This window comes from Pleurodeles waltl, chromosome 7, assembly GCF_031143425.1.
Source record: "Pleurodeles waltl isolate 20211129_DDA chromosome 7, aPleWal1.hap1.20221129, whole genome shotgun sequence".
In the NCBI taxonomy this organism is placed as follows: Eukaryota; Metazoa; Chordata; class Amphibia; order Caudata; family Salamandridae; genus Pleurodeles; species Pleurodeles waltl.
The window spans coordinates 984732531-984752432 of NC_090446.1; the positions used below are offsets into that span (position 1 = coordinate 984732531).

Below are 19902 nucleotides of genomic sequence, written 5' to 3' on the forward strand. Positions count from 1 at the left end.
CTTGTCCGCCAACGGTAGCGGTAATCCATGCACTCAACATGCCTTTCTTTCTCCCCCCCCCGCCTTTTTTGTGGTCTTCCTGTTCATGTGTGCATCAGCATCATCAGGCGGAGGAGAAGTGGCATCGGAGCACGAGGGAGCTGCATCCCACTTGGCCCTGGAGGGCCATGCAACTGAATCTGAGTACACCAGTGGGACGGAGGGCGAGGGGAGCTCCAACGCGGGGACTCGTGCTGATGTCAGTGGCAGCGACTCGTCCTCTGAAGGGAGCTCCCTTGTGGTGGCGGCAACATCCGTGCCCCCCGCAACAACAGGTACAGCCGCCACCCAGCGCACCAGCACTGCCCTCCCAGCAGCCCCTCAGCGTTTGCCCCGTGCCCGCTCACCCGGGAAGGTGGGCATCTCCTTCGCCCCAGGCACCTCAGGCCCTGCCCCTGTCAACCCTGCTGCCCTCAGTGAGGAGGTCATTGACCTCCTGAGGACCATCATTGTTGGGCAGTCTACCCTTTTGAATGCCATCCAGGGTGTAGAAAGGGAGGGGCACCGGATTAATGCATACCTGGAGGGCATTCATTCGGGTCAGGCTGCCCATCAGCGATCGTTCAACGCTCTGGCCTCAGCACTGACGGCAGCAATTGTCCCTGTCTCTAGCCTCCCCACTCCAACTTCCTCCACCCAGCCCCAATCCCCAGTACCTCTGCCTATCCCAGACACACCTACAGACCAGCCTGCACACACCTCAACACCCAAGGGAAGCTCATCCAGACATAAGCACCACACATCACACAAGCATTCACACAAGCAACATCCACATGTAGACACACCAACAGCCACTGCCTCCACTGTGTCCCCCTCCTCCTCGTCTCCCTCCTCCCTCCCTGTGACGTCTCCACTCACACTTGCATGCACAACATCTTCAGCCACTACGTCCATCACCAGCACACCCACCCGAACACTCCGCACACGTGCAGTCACCACCCCCACTACCATTTACACGTCCCCTGTGTCTTCTCCCAGTGTGTCTGTCACCCCCTCTTCCAAACCACACAAACGCAAGCAGCCACCCACCCAACAGCCATCCACCTCACGACAGCCTCCAGCCCAAGCACCTGCACCCAAAGACACCAGACTTCACACTCCTACAACCACATCCTCTTCCTCCACTCCCATACCCACTACACCTCTCTTTCCAAATTGCTTTTCTTTTCCAAACTTGACCTCTTTCCTACAACCCCCCCACCCCGTCCATCTCATAAGACTGCAATCAGCACCTCAGCCACCACCAAACCAGGACCTATCAGGACTGTTGTCCAAGGACTGTGGAGTCCCCCACCCTCAAGGGCAACTACTCCTGCTAGGAGCCAAGGCACGGCCAGCCCACCCCTGGAAAAGCACCCAAAAATTAGCAGTGCCCGGCGCGAGAGGCCACGGACCCCAGGGACCAAAATCCCTACCCTGGCTCCGTCTAGAAGTGACCAGGGAAGGGTGGGAAGGGCCGCACGCCCGACAAGTCCGGCAGCAGGCCAGCTGCCCAGGAGGGCCCCACCAGCCCCATCCCAGGTGTGCAGGAGGGCCCCGCCAGCCACAGCCCAGCTGCCCAGGAGGGCCACGCCAGCCACAGCCCAGCTGCCCAGGAGGGCCCCGCCAGCCACAGCCCCGCTGCCCAGGAGGGCCCAGCCAGCCACAGCCCAGCTGGGCAATGAAGGAGCGCCAGCCACAGCCCAGCTGGGCAATGAAGGAGCGCCAAGGCAAGCACCGCTGAACAGGGCAAGCACCGCTGAACAGGGCAAGCACCGCTGAACAGGGCAAGCACCGCTGAACAGGGCAAGGACCGCTGAACAGGGCAAGCACAGCTGAACATGGCAAGCACCGCTGAACAGGGCAAGGACCGCCAAGGCAAGCACCGCTGAACAGGGCAAGGACCGCTGAACAGGGCACCGCCGTCTCAAGCACCGCTGAACAGGGCACCGCCGTCTCAAGCACCGCTGAACTGGGCCCTTCATCTCAAGCACCGCTCTGCTGGGCACCGCCGTCTCAAGCACCGCTGAACTGGGCCCTTCATCTCAAGCACCGCTACACTGGGCCCTTCATCTCAAGCACCGCTCCGCTGGGCCCTTCATCTCAAGCACCGCTCTGCTGGGCACCGCCGTCTCAAGCACCGCTCCGCTGGGCCCTTCATCTCAAGCACCGCTCCGCTGGACACCGCCGTCTCAAGCACCGCTCCGCTGGACACCGCCGTCTCAAGCACCGCTCCGCTGGGCCCTTCATCTCAAGCACCGCTCCGCTGGGCCCTTCATCTCAAGCACTGCTCCGCTGGGCCCTTCATCTCAAGCACCGCTGCACTGGGCCCTTCATCTCAAGCACCGCTCCGCTGGACACCGCTGTTTCAAGCACCGCTCCGCTGGGCCCTTCATCTCAAGCACCGCTCCGCTGGGCCCTTCATCTCAAGCACCGCTCCGCTGGGCACCACCGTCTCAAGCACCGCTCCGCTGGGCCCTTCATCTCAAGCACCGCTGCGCTGGGCCCTTCATCTGAAGCACCGCTGCGCTGGGCCCTTCATCTCAAGCACCGCTCCGCTGGGCACCGCCGTCTCAAGCACCGCTGAACTGGGTCCTTCATCTCAAACACCGCTGCACTGGGCCCTTCATCTCAAGCACCGCTCCGCTGGGCCCTTCATCTCAAGCACCGCTCCGCTGGGCCCTTCATCTCAAGCACCGCTCCGCTGGGCACCGCCGTCTCAAGCACCGCTCCGCTGGGCCCTTCATCTCAAGCACCGCTGCGCTGGGCCCTTCATCTCAAGCACCGCTGCGCTGGGCACCGCCGTCTCAAGCACCGCTCCGCTGGGCACCGCCGTCTCAAGCACCGCTGAACTGGGCCCTTCATCTCAAGCACCGCTGCACTGGGCCCTTCATCTCAAGCACCGCTCCGCTGGGCCCTTCATCTCAAGCACCGCTCCGCTGGGCCCTTCATCTCAAGCACCGCTCCGCTGGGCCCTTCATCTCAAGCACCGCTCCGCTGGGCACCGCTGTCTCAAGCACCGCTCCGCTGGGCACCTCATCTCAAGCACCGCTCCGCTGGGCCCTTCATCTCAAGCACCGCTGCGCTGGGCACCGCCGTCTCAAGCACCGCTCCGCTGGGCACCGCCGTCTCAAGCACCGCTGAACTGGGCCCTTCATCTCAAGCACCGCTGCACTGGGCCCTTCATCTCAAGCACCGCTCCGCTGGGCCCTTCATCTCAAGCACCGTTCCGCTGGGCCCTTCATCTCAAGCACCGCTCCGCTGGGCCCTTCATCTCAAGCACCGCTCCGCTGGGCCCTTCATCTCAAGCACCGCTCCGCTGGGCCCTTCATCTCAAGCACCGCTCCGCTGGGCCCTTCATCTCAAGCACCGCTCCGCTGGGCCCTTCATCTCAGGCACCGCTCCGCTGGGCCCTTCATCTCAAGCACCGCTCCGCTGGGCCCTTCATCTCAAGCACCGCTCCGCTGGGCCCTTCATCTCAGGCACCGCTGCACTGGGCCCTTCATCTCAAGCACCGCTGCACTGGGCCCTTCATCTCAAGCACCGCTCCGCTGGGCACCGCCGTCGCAAGCACCGCTCCGCTGGGCCCTTCATCTCAAGCACCGCTGCGCTGGGCACCGCCGTCTCAAGCACCGCTGAACTGGGCCCTTCATCTCAAGCACCGCTCTGCTGGGCCCTTCATCTCAAGCACCGCTGCACTGTGCCCTTCATCTCAAGCACCGCTCCGCTGGGCCCTTCATCTCAAGCACCGCTGCACTGTGCCCTTCATCTCAAGCACCGCTCCGCTGGGCCCTTCATCTCAAGCACCGCTGGCCCATTGGCGGAAGGGGCAGTGCCGCATCTGTGTCGGGCAGGGCTGCACGAAGCACTCTGGGCACCAGTCCCCCTCCAGAACCAGTGGACACTGTCATCCACTTGAGAGACTGTGGCTTTGCACTCCCCAGGATGTAACAGTGGGCAAATCACCCACTGTAGAGACTTGAGAGACTGTGGCTTTGCACTCCCCAGGATGGTACAGTGGGCAAGCCACCCACTGTATGGACTTGAGAGACTGTGGCTTTGCACTCCCCAGGATGGTACAGTGGGCAAGCCACCCAGTGTATGGACTTGAGAGACTGTGGCTTTGCACTCCCCAGGATGGTACAGTGGGCAAGCCACCCACTGTATGGACTTGAGAGACTGTGGCTTTGCACTCCCCAGAATGGTACAGTGGGCAAACCACCCACTGTATGGACTTGAGAGACTGTGGCTTTGCTCTCCCCAGGATGGGACAGTGGCCATGGAGGCCCCTCGTGGATCTGGCATCGTGTACTCATGTGGCTGAGGTGCCCCCCCTTCCCTTCCCCCTGGGGTGCCTGTAGTTTTTCTATCTGATGCCCCTGCAGTGTTCTCTCCGTTGGTGTCAGGTATCCTGTGTGGGCCTTGCCCATGTGATTTGGGCCCAGTGGTCCACGGACAGTGACTGCTAAAATTATCGGACTTTTAATATTTATGTATATATTAGTTTTAAATGTGTGATATTTTTATATGCCGATAATACAATATATTCGACTGTTTATGATCATTTCATTTTGTCTTTGCATTCTTCCGGGGGATTTGGGGGTTGTAACAGTGATGTATTGCTATGCATTGATGTGTGTGTTGTAGTGGGTGAGGGTGGCGGTGGGTGTGTAGCGTATGTGTTCCCGTAATATTTTCGCCTCCCCCTCCCCTGTGTTGTAGGTCAGTACTCACCGTAGTCTTCTGCGCCGGCGTTCGTGCTCCTGGTAGAGGAGCAGGAATACAATAGCTGGTAGGATGTGTAGTTCGGGTTCCATGCTGTCCAGATTCCTCGTGGGGTGTATGGAGGTGAGCGTTTTCCGTTTTAAATGTCTGTTTCCCCCGTGTTTTTATCGGCGGGGCTACCGCCCCGGAAAAGGTGGCGGATTGGTGGGTTGTGATAGGGTGGGCGGTACATTGACTCCCACCTGTCTGTTGGCGGTGACCGCCGCGCTGTTTGTTGGTCCCGCCGTGGCGGTCGGAGTGTTAAAGTGGCGGTCTCTGTTGGTGGTTTCCGCCAGGGTCAGAATTCCATTTTTTTAACCGCCAGCCTGTTGGCGGGTTAGCCGCCGCTTTAACACCGACCGCCAGGGTTGGAATGACCCCCTTTGTGTCTGAAGAGATGTCTGTATTTTTCAAAAAATATGATGTAACAGTAAAACGCGTTAGAGTTCCCATATATAGTCCATCCTCAAATGGACTTGTTGACAAGGCGAATCATATGTTAAAAGAGGGAGTGCAAACAGCTGTTGCAAGCAAACCCAATGTCATAATTTTTTAAGTGTGAACCTATAATTTCACGCTGCATAGTACCACATGAGTAGCTCCATTTGTTTTGCTAAGAGAGAGGAAGCCTTTTTCAAGCATCAATTCTAGGTGGCTGTGTGATATGTGTGGGATTGTTGGTGGTGATTTGAATTTGAAAGTACGTGAGAAGGTAAGGAGCGAACCCAAAATGGTTAAAATGAATTTTGACAAGGTAAAGCTTTTTAAGGAGAAGAATGTCATACCTGGAGTACTGGTTAAACAAGCCAATGAAAGTTGTAGGAGGTGAATCTAAGTTCTCCAAACCTACTAAGGTGAAAAGAGTTTCCATAGGAGCAGTCCTTTTGGAAAATAAAGGTTGGTGAAATTAAAATGTAATTGTTCCTAAATAAGGAACACAGTGATATTATTAGAAATAATCTCAAAGACAGTTTGGAATGTGATACTGATAGTATTAAGAGCAATTGGTTTTATCTGGATGTTTTGAAGGATGTTGTTTGTGGTGCGCAAGTGCAATGGAGAGAAGAAACAGGACACAGTGAAGGAGTTGTAATTCATAGGGAATGTGATACACCTATGAATAATAATGGTAGAGGAGGAGATGCTAATAGAAATGTAAGCGCACAGACCATTCCTATCAGGTTCAGGGATTACGTCATATAATGTGTTTTTGTATTTTCTTATAACATGTTGCTTTTGTTCTCTTTGTTAGTCATATCTTTCATATATTATTATAATTTTTTTTTAGTGTTGGGAAAATGGAGATTATGCTATATATGTTTACTTAGGATGGTTGTAAATGTATGGAGTAGAATGTAATAGTAGAATGCATGGGTGTCATAATAGATAACAGTGTTACATGGAATGTTTTCACCAGGTGGACGGGCATTCTGGGTACCGACTTGATGGAATCCTGTGTCCTGAAAGGTATGTACACACAGCAACGTTTTGGAACAGCTAAAACATGTTTAGCAAACCAAAAAAAATAATCAGGGAATTGAATTGTCCAATTAACTTGTGGTAGAGTACAGGAGATCTTGGACAGGAGTAAGCAGGAAGAACAGCATTGATTACACAATCAACAGTCTCCTTTCCAAATAGGGAGTGTAAACATGAATGGACATGGAGTTAGAATCGGAGCCTGGTGGAACTGCACTCATGTGAAGTGGTCACAATCAGTAACCATTATGAACTGGGGGAGGTAACAGACCACTAAATCTATGTGCGGCTACAGAGCCCTCTAAGCATCAAATCATGCATATGGTCTGCCTATCAAAGGCAATTGCTCATGTCTTTAGCAAATAGCTCTTCAGGGCACACAAAGAGAGCTGAGAATTCAGCGGATGGTTATGTTATGTTTGGTTTACATTGGTTTTGTTATGGCAGCTAGGGGTGGAGTCTGGCTGGGAGTTAGAATTTAGAATGTGCCATTGTGAATTCCCTTGCCAGGTTCTAAGCTAGTCAGTTGCTGACTGAAGCTTTGAGCCGCTGGTGGGAGTCTGTTGTTGTGCTGTCTGATCATTAAACCTTCTACATTTGGATTCACCAAAGCCTGCTTCCAGTGTGTGTCTGTGCCTGTTAGACCTGGCATCCTTGGGGTTCTTTCCTCTAACTTTTTGCCCTCTGACGACTTGTTTTGCTAACTTCATTTTTACTGGTTTTAGGATTCTGGACACTTTACCACTGCTGACCAGTGCTGAAGTGCAGGTGCTCTTACTCCAAACATGTGAACATTGACTTAACCACAATTGGAATATTTAAAATACTTGTAAACCCCTAGTAAAGTTCACTGTATATGCCCAGGGCCTGTAAGTTAAATGCTACTAGTGGTTCTGCAGCACTGATTGTGCTACCCACTACAGTAGCCCCTCAAACATATCTCAGGCCCGTCCCTGCAGAGCCTGTGTGTGCAGTTTTGAACTGATAGTTTGACCTGGCAAGTGTAACTGCGTGCCAGGCCCAAGCCTTCTTTTTTATTACGTATAAGTTACCCCTAAGATAGGCCATTGTTAGCCCCAAGGGCAGTGTGCAATGTATTTAAAAACATTGGACACTTATTTTTAAGTTTAACATGTCCAGGTAGTGAAAAACTGCTAAATGCGTTTTTCTCTAATGCAAGACCTTTCTCTCCCATAGTTTAACATTGGGGTTACCTTGAAGCATCCTTTAAGTATAACTTTCAATTGGGAAATATAGAAATACAGAGTTTAGTGTCCCTGGACTCAGAATTTAAAATCACAACTGATGGTGAAGTCGGATTTTAAATTGTAAATCAGAAAATGCCACTTTTGGAAAGTTGGCATTTTCCTACTGTAACCATTCTGCGCCTCTGCCTGTCTATGAATACACATCTGGGCTGGATGACAGATGACAGGGCATTCCCTCTAGACAGTCACACACAAAAGAGGCCTGGGTGTGGCATTTGCATCCTGATGGCCCACCATGAGGCTGATTGGTCTTCCTGGGCTAGATGGCTGAGTGGATCTGACACATCTGAAGTGGGCTGTGCCTCTCCCCACACAAAGGGCTGCATACCCCCCTGTTGAGTGTTGAGTTTCTAGAGCCAGGGAAGGAAGGGCAGGGTCCTTGTGATCTTTAAAGGCCTCTTTGAAATTTCCCTTATTTCAAAGGCACATTTAGGTATAAGTACTGGACCCCAGCCCCCACCAAATCAGAACTCTACTGGAACCAAGGACATTCTGCCGGGAAGTTGGACTGCTGTGCTGCCAGGAAGGACTGTCACTCTACAACTGCATTGCTGTGTTGGCCTACTGCTTACTGTGTGCTGTGCTGTAGGAGGGACTGCCACTTTGCTACTTGCTTTGCTGTGTTGGCCTGCTGCTTCTGGCCTGGAGTGAGAGGGACTGAACTCGCTCTGCACATCCTTGCAACTAAAGTTCTCCAAAGGCTTGTTGGCTTGTCCCTTGTTCTCAAAGTCTCAGGGCCAGCAAAGACTTCGCCATGCCTTCCCTGCATTACATCTGAGGTCCGTCCTGAAAGAATCAGCGCCCTCCCTTGTGAGGATCAAGATCACCATTGTTGGTAAACTCAGTGCTACCTGCTCGTGTGATGGAATCAGCTCGCCGTGTACTTAGCATCAAATTACTTTGCTCTTCAGTTGCCGAGCGCAGCAGAGTCCCGAGTGACAACAGCTGTTAGAGAGGGGGTTCCTGGTTCGCTGAGTTAGGCACCTCAGTCACTCAGGGACCAGCACTCTAGTCAGGGTAAGGGAGCTACATACCCAAGATAACCCCTGCTTACCCCCTTGGTAGCTTGGCACGAGCAGTCAGGCTTATCCCAGAGACAATGTGTAAAGCATCTGCATAACACACACAACACTAGTGACACAATAAATACACCACAAATGAAGCGCCACAAGCAGTTATAAAAAAGTAAATTGTATTGTACAAAACAACATCAGACCAAACACCACATGTATCAGTAATACCCTGCTACACAAGCAGTAGTCATGTAAAGACCTAGGTTGATGGAACTCTGCAACACAAGCAGTGGTTGGGTCATCAGTATCACCAGAAATGCACATATCATAATAAACACATTACCCAGAATGCCAAGACATCAACAGGATTGCACATAGATGAGGAACATTTCCGAAGAGCATAAGTCATATAAAACAGTATCATGAATGCCAGCAAGAAACATTTCCATATGGCCCCTGTCAGGATACAACCATCATAGAAGAGACATTATTGCGCTTAGCATGAGGCCCCTAAGGCAGTATTCTGTGCCCCTGTCTGCAGGAAGCAGGACCTGCATCCACTTTGGAAAGCATAAATAGACAGTATGCTGTCACAAAAAATATCTGGCTCCCCTGCGTATAGGGTCAACACTCCTGGGCTACCCGTATAGGTTATATGGTGGAGCACAGTCCACCACAGGAGCTCTTGCGCTCCTATGACCGTAAGTATGATAAAGAGGCTTGGCAGGGACGGGACCTCCATAGAGGTTTCCTCCCCATCCTGCCAGCCATACAGTATTGCCACCACACAGATAGAAAGAGAGGCTTACCCTCAGTAAACAGGGCCCCCGTGGCCGCTGGTACTTCCACTGGGGGGAGGAGGGGACTGAAAGGAAGGCAGCCCTCCTAGGCAGGAGATGACCCCACTTCTCACATGGAGGGCGCCTCCAACAAGCAACCCTCAGCGGGGCGAGGCCTCCGTCGAGGCTTCCCCCCTGTCAGACAAGGTACAGGGATGCGCGCAACTTTCCGCATCCTTGGAGACCGAGCATCTCCAATCCCAAGAATGCGGCCAGACTGGGCGAGCCTCCTAGCTCGGGACCCGGCCTCACTTGGAGCCTGGTCTTAGAGGCCTCTCAGGGGCCAGGAGGACTCCTGACTTGTCTGACCAGCAGGACTCTCTGCTTCTCCTCAGCTCCTGCAGTCTTTGTTGTGCGGCTCGGGCCACGGTGGTGACTCCACACAAAAATAAGTGCTCGCTTGTGCCCCAGGGGTACCAGAGAGCGTGCGCCACGTCCGTGCTCGTCCGGTGCTGCTGACGGCTCCTTGTGACCTCTCCACGCCGCAAAAAAGCAGGACTCAAACAGGGTGACATGGGGGCGCTTGTAGGGGCAATAATTAAAGAAAAGTGTACTGTACATGCTGTGTTAATAGAAGGTGCTCATTACACGCTGGTGCTTATAAGCTCTACTCATGCGCTCCACAAGGGCAAGGGGCACTCCCCTGGTGCCCAGCTGAAGAAAACCGCACCAAAGCGACAGAATGCAGGGGTAGACAAGGGGTGGCACCACCAAGCCCCTGGAGATAGCTATGGGGACATCAGTTTGCAGGGCCCAAGCAAGCAGGCTAGAACAAGGGTTTTAGAAGCAGTGGCAGCCCCTCTCAGTGTTCTAACAGTTAACAGGTCAGCACAACAGCAGAGCAGTCCCCAAGGCGGTTCCTGGCGAGTCCTTCCAGCATCTAGTGTCTAGTCCCTGTCTGTCAGTTTCTCAAAATGTGGGGAACAGCCCCCTGTAGTTATACTCATTTTGTGCAGCTTCCACAAAATGGGACAAGAGGGATCTAACCAGGATTAACCCTTTCCAGGAATGTCCCCTTTTATCTCCTGCACTGGCTCCAGACATCAGAAGGGGGTAATGAAGCCCTTTGCGTGCCTTTACAGCCTTTACAGATGCATGAGTGTCCCGCATCTACGTCACCCAGCCCAGGAAGACCACTCATATGCGGATGTACTCTTGTTACACCTCCACCCTGTGTACAGGCTGTCTGAAAAGTATGCACAAAGCCCAGCTGTCACTCTGCCCCAGACGTGGATTGGAGTCAAGCTGCAAAACACCAGAGTCATAAGTACAGAGAAATGCTCACTTTCTAAAAACGGCATTTCTATAATGGGAATAAAAAAATCCACCTACACCAGTAAGCAGCATTTCTCACTACCATTCCAACCATACCAAACATACCCATGTCACCCGTCATAGATCAGAAGATACCACTTAGACATATGAAAGGGCATTTCCAATGCACTCCTATTAGAGAGGCAGCACTGACAGTAGTGAGGAACTAAATAGGCTGTTTTTCACTACTAGGACATGTCATACAACCAGGCACATGTTCTACCTCTTACCTACAGAGCTTCCTGCCCATAGGGCTAGTTAGGGCCTACCTTAGAGGTGACTTACATGTAGTAGAAGGGAATTTCCAGGCCTGGCAAGTAAATTTAATGCCAGGTCCCTGTGTCAGTAAATTGCGCATGCAGGCCCTGCAGTGGCAGGCCTGAGTCAGATTTGAAAGGCTACTTCTGTGGGCCGCGCGAGTTGTGCTGCAGGCCCACTAGTAGCATTTAATTTACAGGCCCTGGGTATACGGTATACCACTCTACAAGAGACTTACAGGTAAATTAAATAAGCTAAACAGGTGTTAACCAATCATACCAAATTAAGAAAGGAGAATACATGCATTCAAGCACTAATCAGCAGTGATAAAGTGCTCAGATTCTTAGAGCAGAAATAAAGAGGGCCAGAAAAATAGGAGGAGAAAGGCAAAAAGTTTGGGGATAATCCTTGCAGAACGGCCATTTCCAACAACAGCACATCACCTTCCACCCGCACTTTCCGACTTTAAGGAATTGCTGGAGCAACTGCGTGCCCCGTCTTACACTCTGACGAAAGGCTGCCGCACAGTCCAGAGGAAGGAGAGCACCGGTCCGAAGCTCTGCGGCAAAGCCATCAGCAGTAGCAGTTCATGTTCACCTCATGCAGAGAAGGCACTGTAAAATTTAGGCTCTCGCTCATAAGCAGGTGAAATTGTAAGGTGGTCTGGTCCCAATGGGCCCTCCTAAAGATCTTTTTACGCTAAAGCCAGGGGGTCCTGGCCTTCTGACCCCTCACACTCGCACAGTCTAACATTTTACTCCAGGGATCTTACTAGTGAAACCCGGTCTTGGGGGATTGTAGTAAGTTTATGCATGGACGATTTTTAAACACCCCTATCACTAAGCACTGTGTATTGCATATGTCTTAACCCATTCTCCTAACTTAAGAAGTACATTTGTTTTTTGTTGTTTTGGGCTTGTTTTACTCAGATAAATATTGTCTATTTTTCTTAACTGTGTTACTGTAATTAAGTGTTACATAATACGTAACACATTGCCTCTTCAAGTAAGCCTGACTGCTCTGTGCCAAGCTACAGAGGGCTAAGGTTAATTTAGGGTGTGTATCTGACTTATTCTGACTAGGATTGTGGTCCCTACTTTGAAACCAATTTCTAACACTGATGATCAGCGGTGAGGATAGGACTGGTGTTCGTGCAGTGCCTTACAGTAATTTAGTGTACACTACTACTCTTATCTAAACCAATTCGAATCAATTATCTCTGATCCTCATTGGCATTTTTCCTACCTTTTTCAACTGGCATTTTTAATTTTTCAATTCTCCCTGATTGGCATTTTTGCATTTTACTCTAAATCCTGTTTGTGTTTGAAGGTTCTACATGTGCACCTACAAAAATATAGTTTGGGCTGGCCAAACTGAGAGTTACACTGTGGCCCAGTTCAAAGATGTCTGTAAGGATTTTGTGCTCCCTGTGAAGAGCAGCATCAAGAAGGTAGAGCTGCAGAAGGCACTGAGAACCTGTTCAGAAGCTCATATTGTATTGGATGAAATCTCAGAGGAGAATAAGGCTGAGGAAGAGCTGGATGTGGAGGATGATTTGGACCAGGGTCTGAGAGGAGGCCTTGGGCTGCTGTCTGTGGGGGAGGGGAGCAACTTACTCCCAGGAGTGAGGGCTTTTCCTCAATTGGCGTATTTAATATACTTGTAAGCTCCTAGTAAAGGACACTATGGGGGTCATTACGACCCCGGCGGTCGGTGTAATAGTGGCGGTAGTATCGCCACAATTATGACATTGGCGGTTTGGCCAAAGCCAAACCGCCAATTTAACACACCGACTGCTGCAGCGGTAATGACTGCCGGACTGGAGAATGTAGTCTCCAGCCCAGCGGCCGTCACTAGGTCGCCCATGGCATTATGACCCCGCCCACCGCCATGGTTTCTGTGGCTTCTGTACTGCCACGAAAACCATGACGGTAGGGACTATCAGTGCCAGGGAATTCTTTCCCTGGCACTGATAGGGGTCCCCCTGCTCCCCTCCTCCTCCCCCTCCCCAAGGTACTCCCCCACCCTCCCTCTCCTGCCACCCAACATAAACACACATACACACACTGCAAAACACAGGCATACACACATGCATACCCACACTCACCCACGTGTGCATACATTTATACACACAACCAGCAACACTCACAAACATACTTACTAGCACACACGCAATCACATGACACAACATACACGTACACTCACACCCATTCATCTAGGAAAAGAGCAACCAGGGCACTCCAAACAGATAAGTCCAACATCGGGTGACTTTGTGTAAAACTGTTTAATCCTTAGTGTTCGGTAGTTGAATTGTAGTTCTAAAATGTTTAAGTCCACATATGCAAAAGTATATACAGATTACAATCACAGTCTGAATCCTCAGAAAGAGACACGTCTAGATGAGAAACAAAACAGCCAACACGTGTTTCGTCCTCTCGGACTTTGTCAAGGCTCAAAAAGAAACTTTAGAAAGGAGTCACTGATGAAGTTCAGGTTGAAAACCAAAAAATGATGGAATCATATCAAAAATTTTAAGTAGTCCAAAAGTAATAGAAGCGCGTTCCATCCAAATCGGGGACCGGTAATTGTTACGCGTAACACCTTATAAATCCGATAGTATGCCCCCAAGTATGGGACATACAGCAAGAAAAAGAGGTCTCAGTAGACCCTGCCTGTATCTCCCCGTAGATTCCTGGAAGGCAATTGAAGACAGTGTATGTACTGTCCCGCAGCGCCTGATAACGCTGCCGTGTTAACAGGAAGCAACCCATTCATGCACACATGCATTACACACGCCTCACACCCGCATGCACGCACACAAACACAGACACCCACCCCCCCCACACACACACAACAGCCCCCTCCCCTGTTGGAGAACCCGACTTACCTGCTTACAGGGGGTCCTCCGACAGGAGACTGGACACGGCTCTGCTGCCAGCAGCAGCATCCACCAGCAGAACGCCGCCAGGTCGTATCATGGCTCATGATACGGTCAGCAGCGTTTTGCTGGCGTAGCGCTGCTGTTAGCAGCAGTGCCACCTTACTGCCATTCGCAGCCATGACCGTAGCCGGAATTCTGCCAGCCTTCTGGCAGAATTCCAGCTACGGTCATATTTTGGTGGACGGTTGGTAGCGACGGTATGTTGGTGGCCGGCGCTGTGGCTTTAGGCGGCATGTTATAATGAGGGCCTATTTATGCCCAGGGCCGGTAAGTTAAATGCCACTAGTGGGCCTGTACCACTGATTGTGCTGCCCCCTAACAGTAGCCCCTCAAACATGTCTCAGACCTGCCTCTGCAGAGCCTGTGTGTGCAGTTTTAAACTGCTGGTTCAACCTGGCAATTGTAACCACTTGCCAGGCCCAAACCTTCTTTTCTCTTACATATAAGTCACCCCTAAGGTAGGTCCTGGTTAGCCGCAAGGGCAGGGTGCAGTGTATTTAAAAAGTTGGGCATGTACTTTTAAATTTAACATGTTCAGGTAGTGAAAAACTGCTAAATTAGTTTTTTCACTACTGCAAGGCCTATTGCTCCCATAGGTAAACATTGGGGTTACATTGAAGTATTCTTTAAGTGTAACTTTCAATTGGGAAATACAGAAATACAGAGTTTGGTGTCTCCGGACTCATAATTTAAAATCACAACTTCTGATGAAGTTGGATTTTAAATTCTAAGGCCCTCATTACAACATTGGTGGTAAAAGCCGCTTACCGCCGCGTAGAAGACCGCCAACACACTGCCGCGCCCACGGAAATCCGCCACAGCTATTATGACCCACAGCACGGAATCCGCCAAAATTCAGACACCCACACCAAAATTCAGACACCCACACCAAAGGTCAGTGATTAACTGGGGAAAACAAAACCTCCACCGTCACGCCAACAGAAATACGCCCACACTATCACGACACACGAATCCACGCGGCGGTCTTTCAACCGCGGTATTCCATTGGTGGTACATACCGCGGCGCTCAAAATACACACACACATACAAAACACAGCCACATTGGACAATTCAAAATACTCACACCTGATACACATACACACACCACTTCCACACACCCAATACAACATAAAACACACACCCACATCACCCACAACCCCCTTCTACTACCACAATTGAGAGAGAAGCACAGAGAGAGACACCACCATTAAAAATACTAGCATCCACAGGCACACAACACCATTACCCACGTAACTTCCACGCACCTCACACAACACCCCACTACATATCAGCACACTTATCACCACACACACCACCCCACACATCACCCACACCACCCCATGGCACGGCAAAAAGACCCAAGGTTCTCGGAGGATGAGCTCAGGTTCATGGTGGAGGAAATTGTCCGGGTAGAGCCACAGCTATTCGGATCACAGGTGCAGCAGACCTCCATTGCAAGGAAGATGGAGCTATGGCGAAGAATAGTGGACAGGGTCAACGCAGTGGGACAGCACCCAAGAAATCGTGATGACATTAGGAAGAGGTGGAACGACCTACGGGGGAAGGTGCGTTCCGTTGTCTCAAGACACCACCTTGCGGTTCAGCGGACTGGCGTCGGACCCCCACCTCCTCCCCCACAACTAACAACATGGGAGGAGCAGGTCTTGGCGATTCTGCATCCTGAGGGCCTCGCAGGACTAGATGGAGGAATGGACTCTGCTAAGTCAAATCTTAACTATTACATCCCCCACCCTACCTGCATGCCATCACATACCTCCACCCTCACCCCCATCACTCCAACTCCTCACAAATGTCCCAACATCACAAACCGCAAATTCCCAACACCAAGCCCTGCATGCAACACCAAAGCATGGACACCCATCACCAAAGTATGCCCACTGCACAAACCCATACACCCCCCTAATCCATCATCACACAAGGTCCCACACAGGAATGCAAGTACTGGGGTACACAGTCACCCACCCATTGCACACCATGGCACACACAGATGTAACAAACATCCTTTTATACCCCTGCAGGACCCCTACCCAACGTCACCGGACAGGAGGGTCCACACATGTCCACACCACCAACAGAAGAGGCCCACAGTGATGACAGCAGCTCTGTCCAAATGGATCTAGATGACCAGCCCAGACCATCGGGGACCTTGGGACAGTCGGTTCCCATCACACAGCCACAGGCCACTACAGACCTTCCCCCCTCTGGAAACACCAACACAGCACCCACCCAGCGGGCCCATACCTCTGTCCCCAGGACACGTCGATCAGCAGTGTGTCCACCACTACAGGGAACGCAGGCTAACCCACCACCCCAACAACAACAGGGACCTGTGGGCAGTGGCAGTGGGCACACGGTCCAGGGGACGGAGGCCCAGCAACACAGGGGAACTGGGAGGGCTGCTCTGCAACGGGGAGGATAGGCCAAGGGACCCCACTCTCCACGGGGCCCTCTCCAACATCATGGGAGCCTACCACCACTCCCAGGAGACGATGGCAACGGTACTGGCCAAGTTTCAGGAGACCCAGCGCCTGCAGGAGGAACAGTATTTGGGCTTCAGGGAGGAACTCAGAGCCATCATTTCCACCATGGGCACCATCGTAGGGGTGCTGAAGGAAGTACTCAACACCAGGAGGGACACTGTGGCACAACAAGGGGCCCCTGACACTAGTATGGATGATGAACTGCCCACCACCTCCGCCGATGCTAGTGGACAGGAGGCACCGCCACAGGACCACCACACCAGCACCCCACCCGTTGCAGAGGGAGAACCATCCTGCAAACAGTTCCTGAGATCCAGGACAAAGACAGAGAACGATGCCAAGACCCCTCCAAGAAATGAGACCACTCTGAATGTCATCCTTCTGTCCCACTTTGTCACCCTGTCCATCCTTAAACTGCCCCAGCTCCACTTCCTTTGCCCATTTAGGCAATGCACCTGTGAGACTAATAGACTGGACTCTGCCATGGACATTCCTCCACCATCACCCCTCACCATTTTGCAACCCCCTCCAATATTGAGCACTTAAATAAACACCCTGGAAGCACAAAACAATCTGGAGTCAGTCTGTGATTTCGGAATAGTGTATTAGCAATTACTGTGGCAAAAAGCTCTTTCAATTGTAATGTCAACATACCAATGTCACACAGCTCTAGTCCATGAGGAATCAAAGCAGATGTCACACTGTGGGACCTACATCTGTGAAATCGTAAGGGAAAGTGACAACTCAGTGACCATACACTGGGTGAAAACGACAGACAGTAGAGAGGTAGTAGTGTTAAAGTACATGTAGTAGGCAGGTTTGTATTCTTACCTGTTTCTCACTGGAAATATTGCAGGATCACTGAGTCCCTGTTGTCCATGTCCTCTTCTTCTGCTTCCTCGTCTTCACTGCCCACAGGCTCCACAGCTGCAACAACACTGCCATCTGTACCATCCTTCAGAAAAGGCACCTGTCGTCGCAAAGCTAAGTTGTGAAGCATACAGCAGGCCACGATGATCTGGCACACCTTCTTTGGTGAGTAGAATAGGGATCCACCTGTCATATGCAGGCACCTGAACCTGGCCTTCAGGAGGCCAAAGGTCTGCTCGATTATCCGGCGTCTTCGCCCATGGGCCTCATTGTAGCGTTCCTCTGCCCTTGTCCTGGGATTCCTCACTGGGGTCAGTAGCCATGACAGGTTGGGGTAACCAGAGTCACCTGCAAATGGCGAGGGACAACTGTTAGACACACACTAACCTGCAGGGATAACCCCAGACCCAGACAACCATTCCCACTGTCTTGCTTCAAGGTGCTCACCTAATAGCCATACACAGTGCCTCTGGAGTTGACCCATCACATAAGGAATGCTGCTATTCCGCAGGATGTAGGCGTCACGCACTGAGCCAGGGAACTTTGCATTAACATGGGAGATGTACTGGTCTGCCAAACATACCATCTGTACATTCATTGAATGATAACTCTTCTGTACACCTGTTCACTCCTGCGGGGTGGAGACAAAGCCACATGGGTCCCATCAATGGCACCTGTGATGTTGGGGATATGTCCCAGGGCATAGAAATCACCTTTCACTGTAGGCAAATCCTAAACCTGAGGGAAAATGATGTAGCTCCACATGTGTTTCAGCAGGGCAGACAACACTCTGGACAACACGTTGGAAAACATAGGCTGGGACATCCCTGATGCAATGGCCACTGTTGTTTGAAATGACCCACTTGCAAAGATATGGAGCACTGACAGCACCTGCACTTGAGGGGGGATTCCTGTGGGATGGCAGATAGCTGACATCAGGTCTGGCTCCAGCTGGGTACACAGTTCCTGGATTGAGGCACGGTCAAGCCTGTATGTGATGATCACATGTCTTTCCTCCATTGTCGACAGGTCCACCAGCGGTCTGTACACCGGAGGATGCCGCCATCTCCTCACATGTCCCAGCGGACGGTGCCTATGAAGGACAACAGCGAGCACAGAGTCAACCAACTCAGAGGTTCGTACCCACAGCTTACACAGAAAACGAATCATTATCCGAAAAGTGGCCTGTATGTGTGTTGAGTCTAGGCCTAGCTATGTGTGACGCAGTTAAAAATAAAGCCATGTGGGCCCCTGAAATGACGGCTGCCTGACCTCTAAAGTGGGACAATGGGATGTGAGGTAACTGCGGTGGCGTTGTACACCGTCGCGGTAGGCGGTCGAAGACCGCAGCGCAATGCTGCATTGGTTAACATTGGGCCCTATGGGTCCCAGGAGCCAATGACGATGTACGCCGGCGGTGGCGGTACGTACCGCTGCAGACGTGACTGCCATTTTCTATCTGTTCAATCACTCGATACCTGATCTTCGACAGGAGAGGACCTACACTGCAAGTGCTGCTGTGACCTCGGTCTGGAAGAGACAATGGCTCGAGTGTCTGGGGAAAGGGCCCCACCTTCAGATCGGAGGAGTTGGAGGAACTCGTGGACGGGGTCCTCCCCCAGTACACACTACTCTACGGTTCTCCAGACAAACAGGTAAGTACACTGGGAGCATGCTGTATGGGCTATGCCTGTGGAGTGGGGTGGATGTAAGAAGGGGGGGGAGATTGTGGTGTGCATGAAACGACGGTGAGTGCATGTGCCACATGGCAAGGGTAGGGATGGGGGCCAATGACTGTGACGGTGCAGTTGGTAATAAGTTTCTCTTTCCCCTGTACAATTCATGTAGGTCAGCGCCCACCAGAAAAAAGATATTTGGCGTGCCATCGCCAAGGACGTCCGGACCCTGGGGGTCTACCACAGACGGAGCACCCGCTTCCGGAAAAGATGGGAGGACATTCGCTACTGGAGCAAGAAGACGGCGGAGGCTTAGCTGGGGATGGCCTCCCAACGTGGGAGGGGTGCCCGTCGCACCATGACCCCCCTGATGTTCAGGATCCTGGCAGTGGCGTACCCTGAGTTGGATGGGTGCTTGAGGGCATCACAGCAGCCACAAGGGGGTGAGTACACTCTCATCCTGCTGATTATGCGTGCAGTGGAGGGGTCTGGGTGGGGTAGGTGGGCTGTGGGTTTCCCTAGGCAAGGGCGAGTTAAGTAGGCAAAGTCCCTCCGTAAGGCAGGCAGTGTGGCACCCCACTCCACCCCACCTCTGTAGAGTGCCAGGTACACCTAGTCATGCCCCTGTGTCATTCATGTGTGCAGATGTCGTCCATAGCCTAGTAGGCCATTTCCCAGGCATTGAACAGTGGAGCCCAGGAGCGTGGCGTAGTGCAGGGGTCTTCTGTGTCTGTCGTGTCCGCCAACAGTAGCGGTAATGCATGCACTGAACATGTCTTTCTTCTGTTGCCCCCCCCCCTTTTTGTGGTCTCCCTGTTGTTGTGTGCATTAGCATCATCAGGCGGAGGAGCAGTGGCACCGGCGCACGAGGGTGCTGCATCCCACATGGCCATGGAGGGCGACACTACGGACTCGGAGTTCACCAGTGGGACGGAGGGCGAGGGCAGCTCCACGGCGGGGA

At 52.0% G+C, this 19902-nt stretch overlaps 1 long non-coding RNA gene across 1 annotated transcript in view; it reads left to right on the forward strand.

Annotated features, from left to right (window-relative positions):
* The window catches only part of LOC138245841 (uncharacterized), a 51483-nt gene that overhangs the window by 16536 nt on the left and 15045 nt on the right, over nt 1-19902 (forward strand). Inside the window, exon 2 of the long non-coding RNA XR_011194175.1 lies at nt 6200-6249. This is a non-coding gene — a long non-coding RNA (uncharacterized lncRNA). The remainder of the gene's footprint in view (nt 1-6199; nt 6250-19902) is intronic.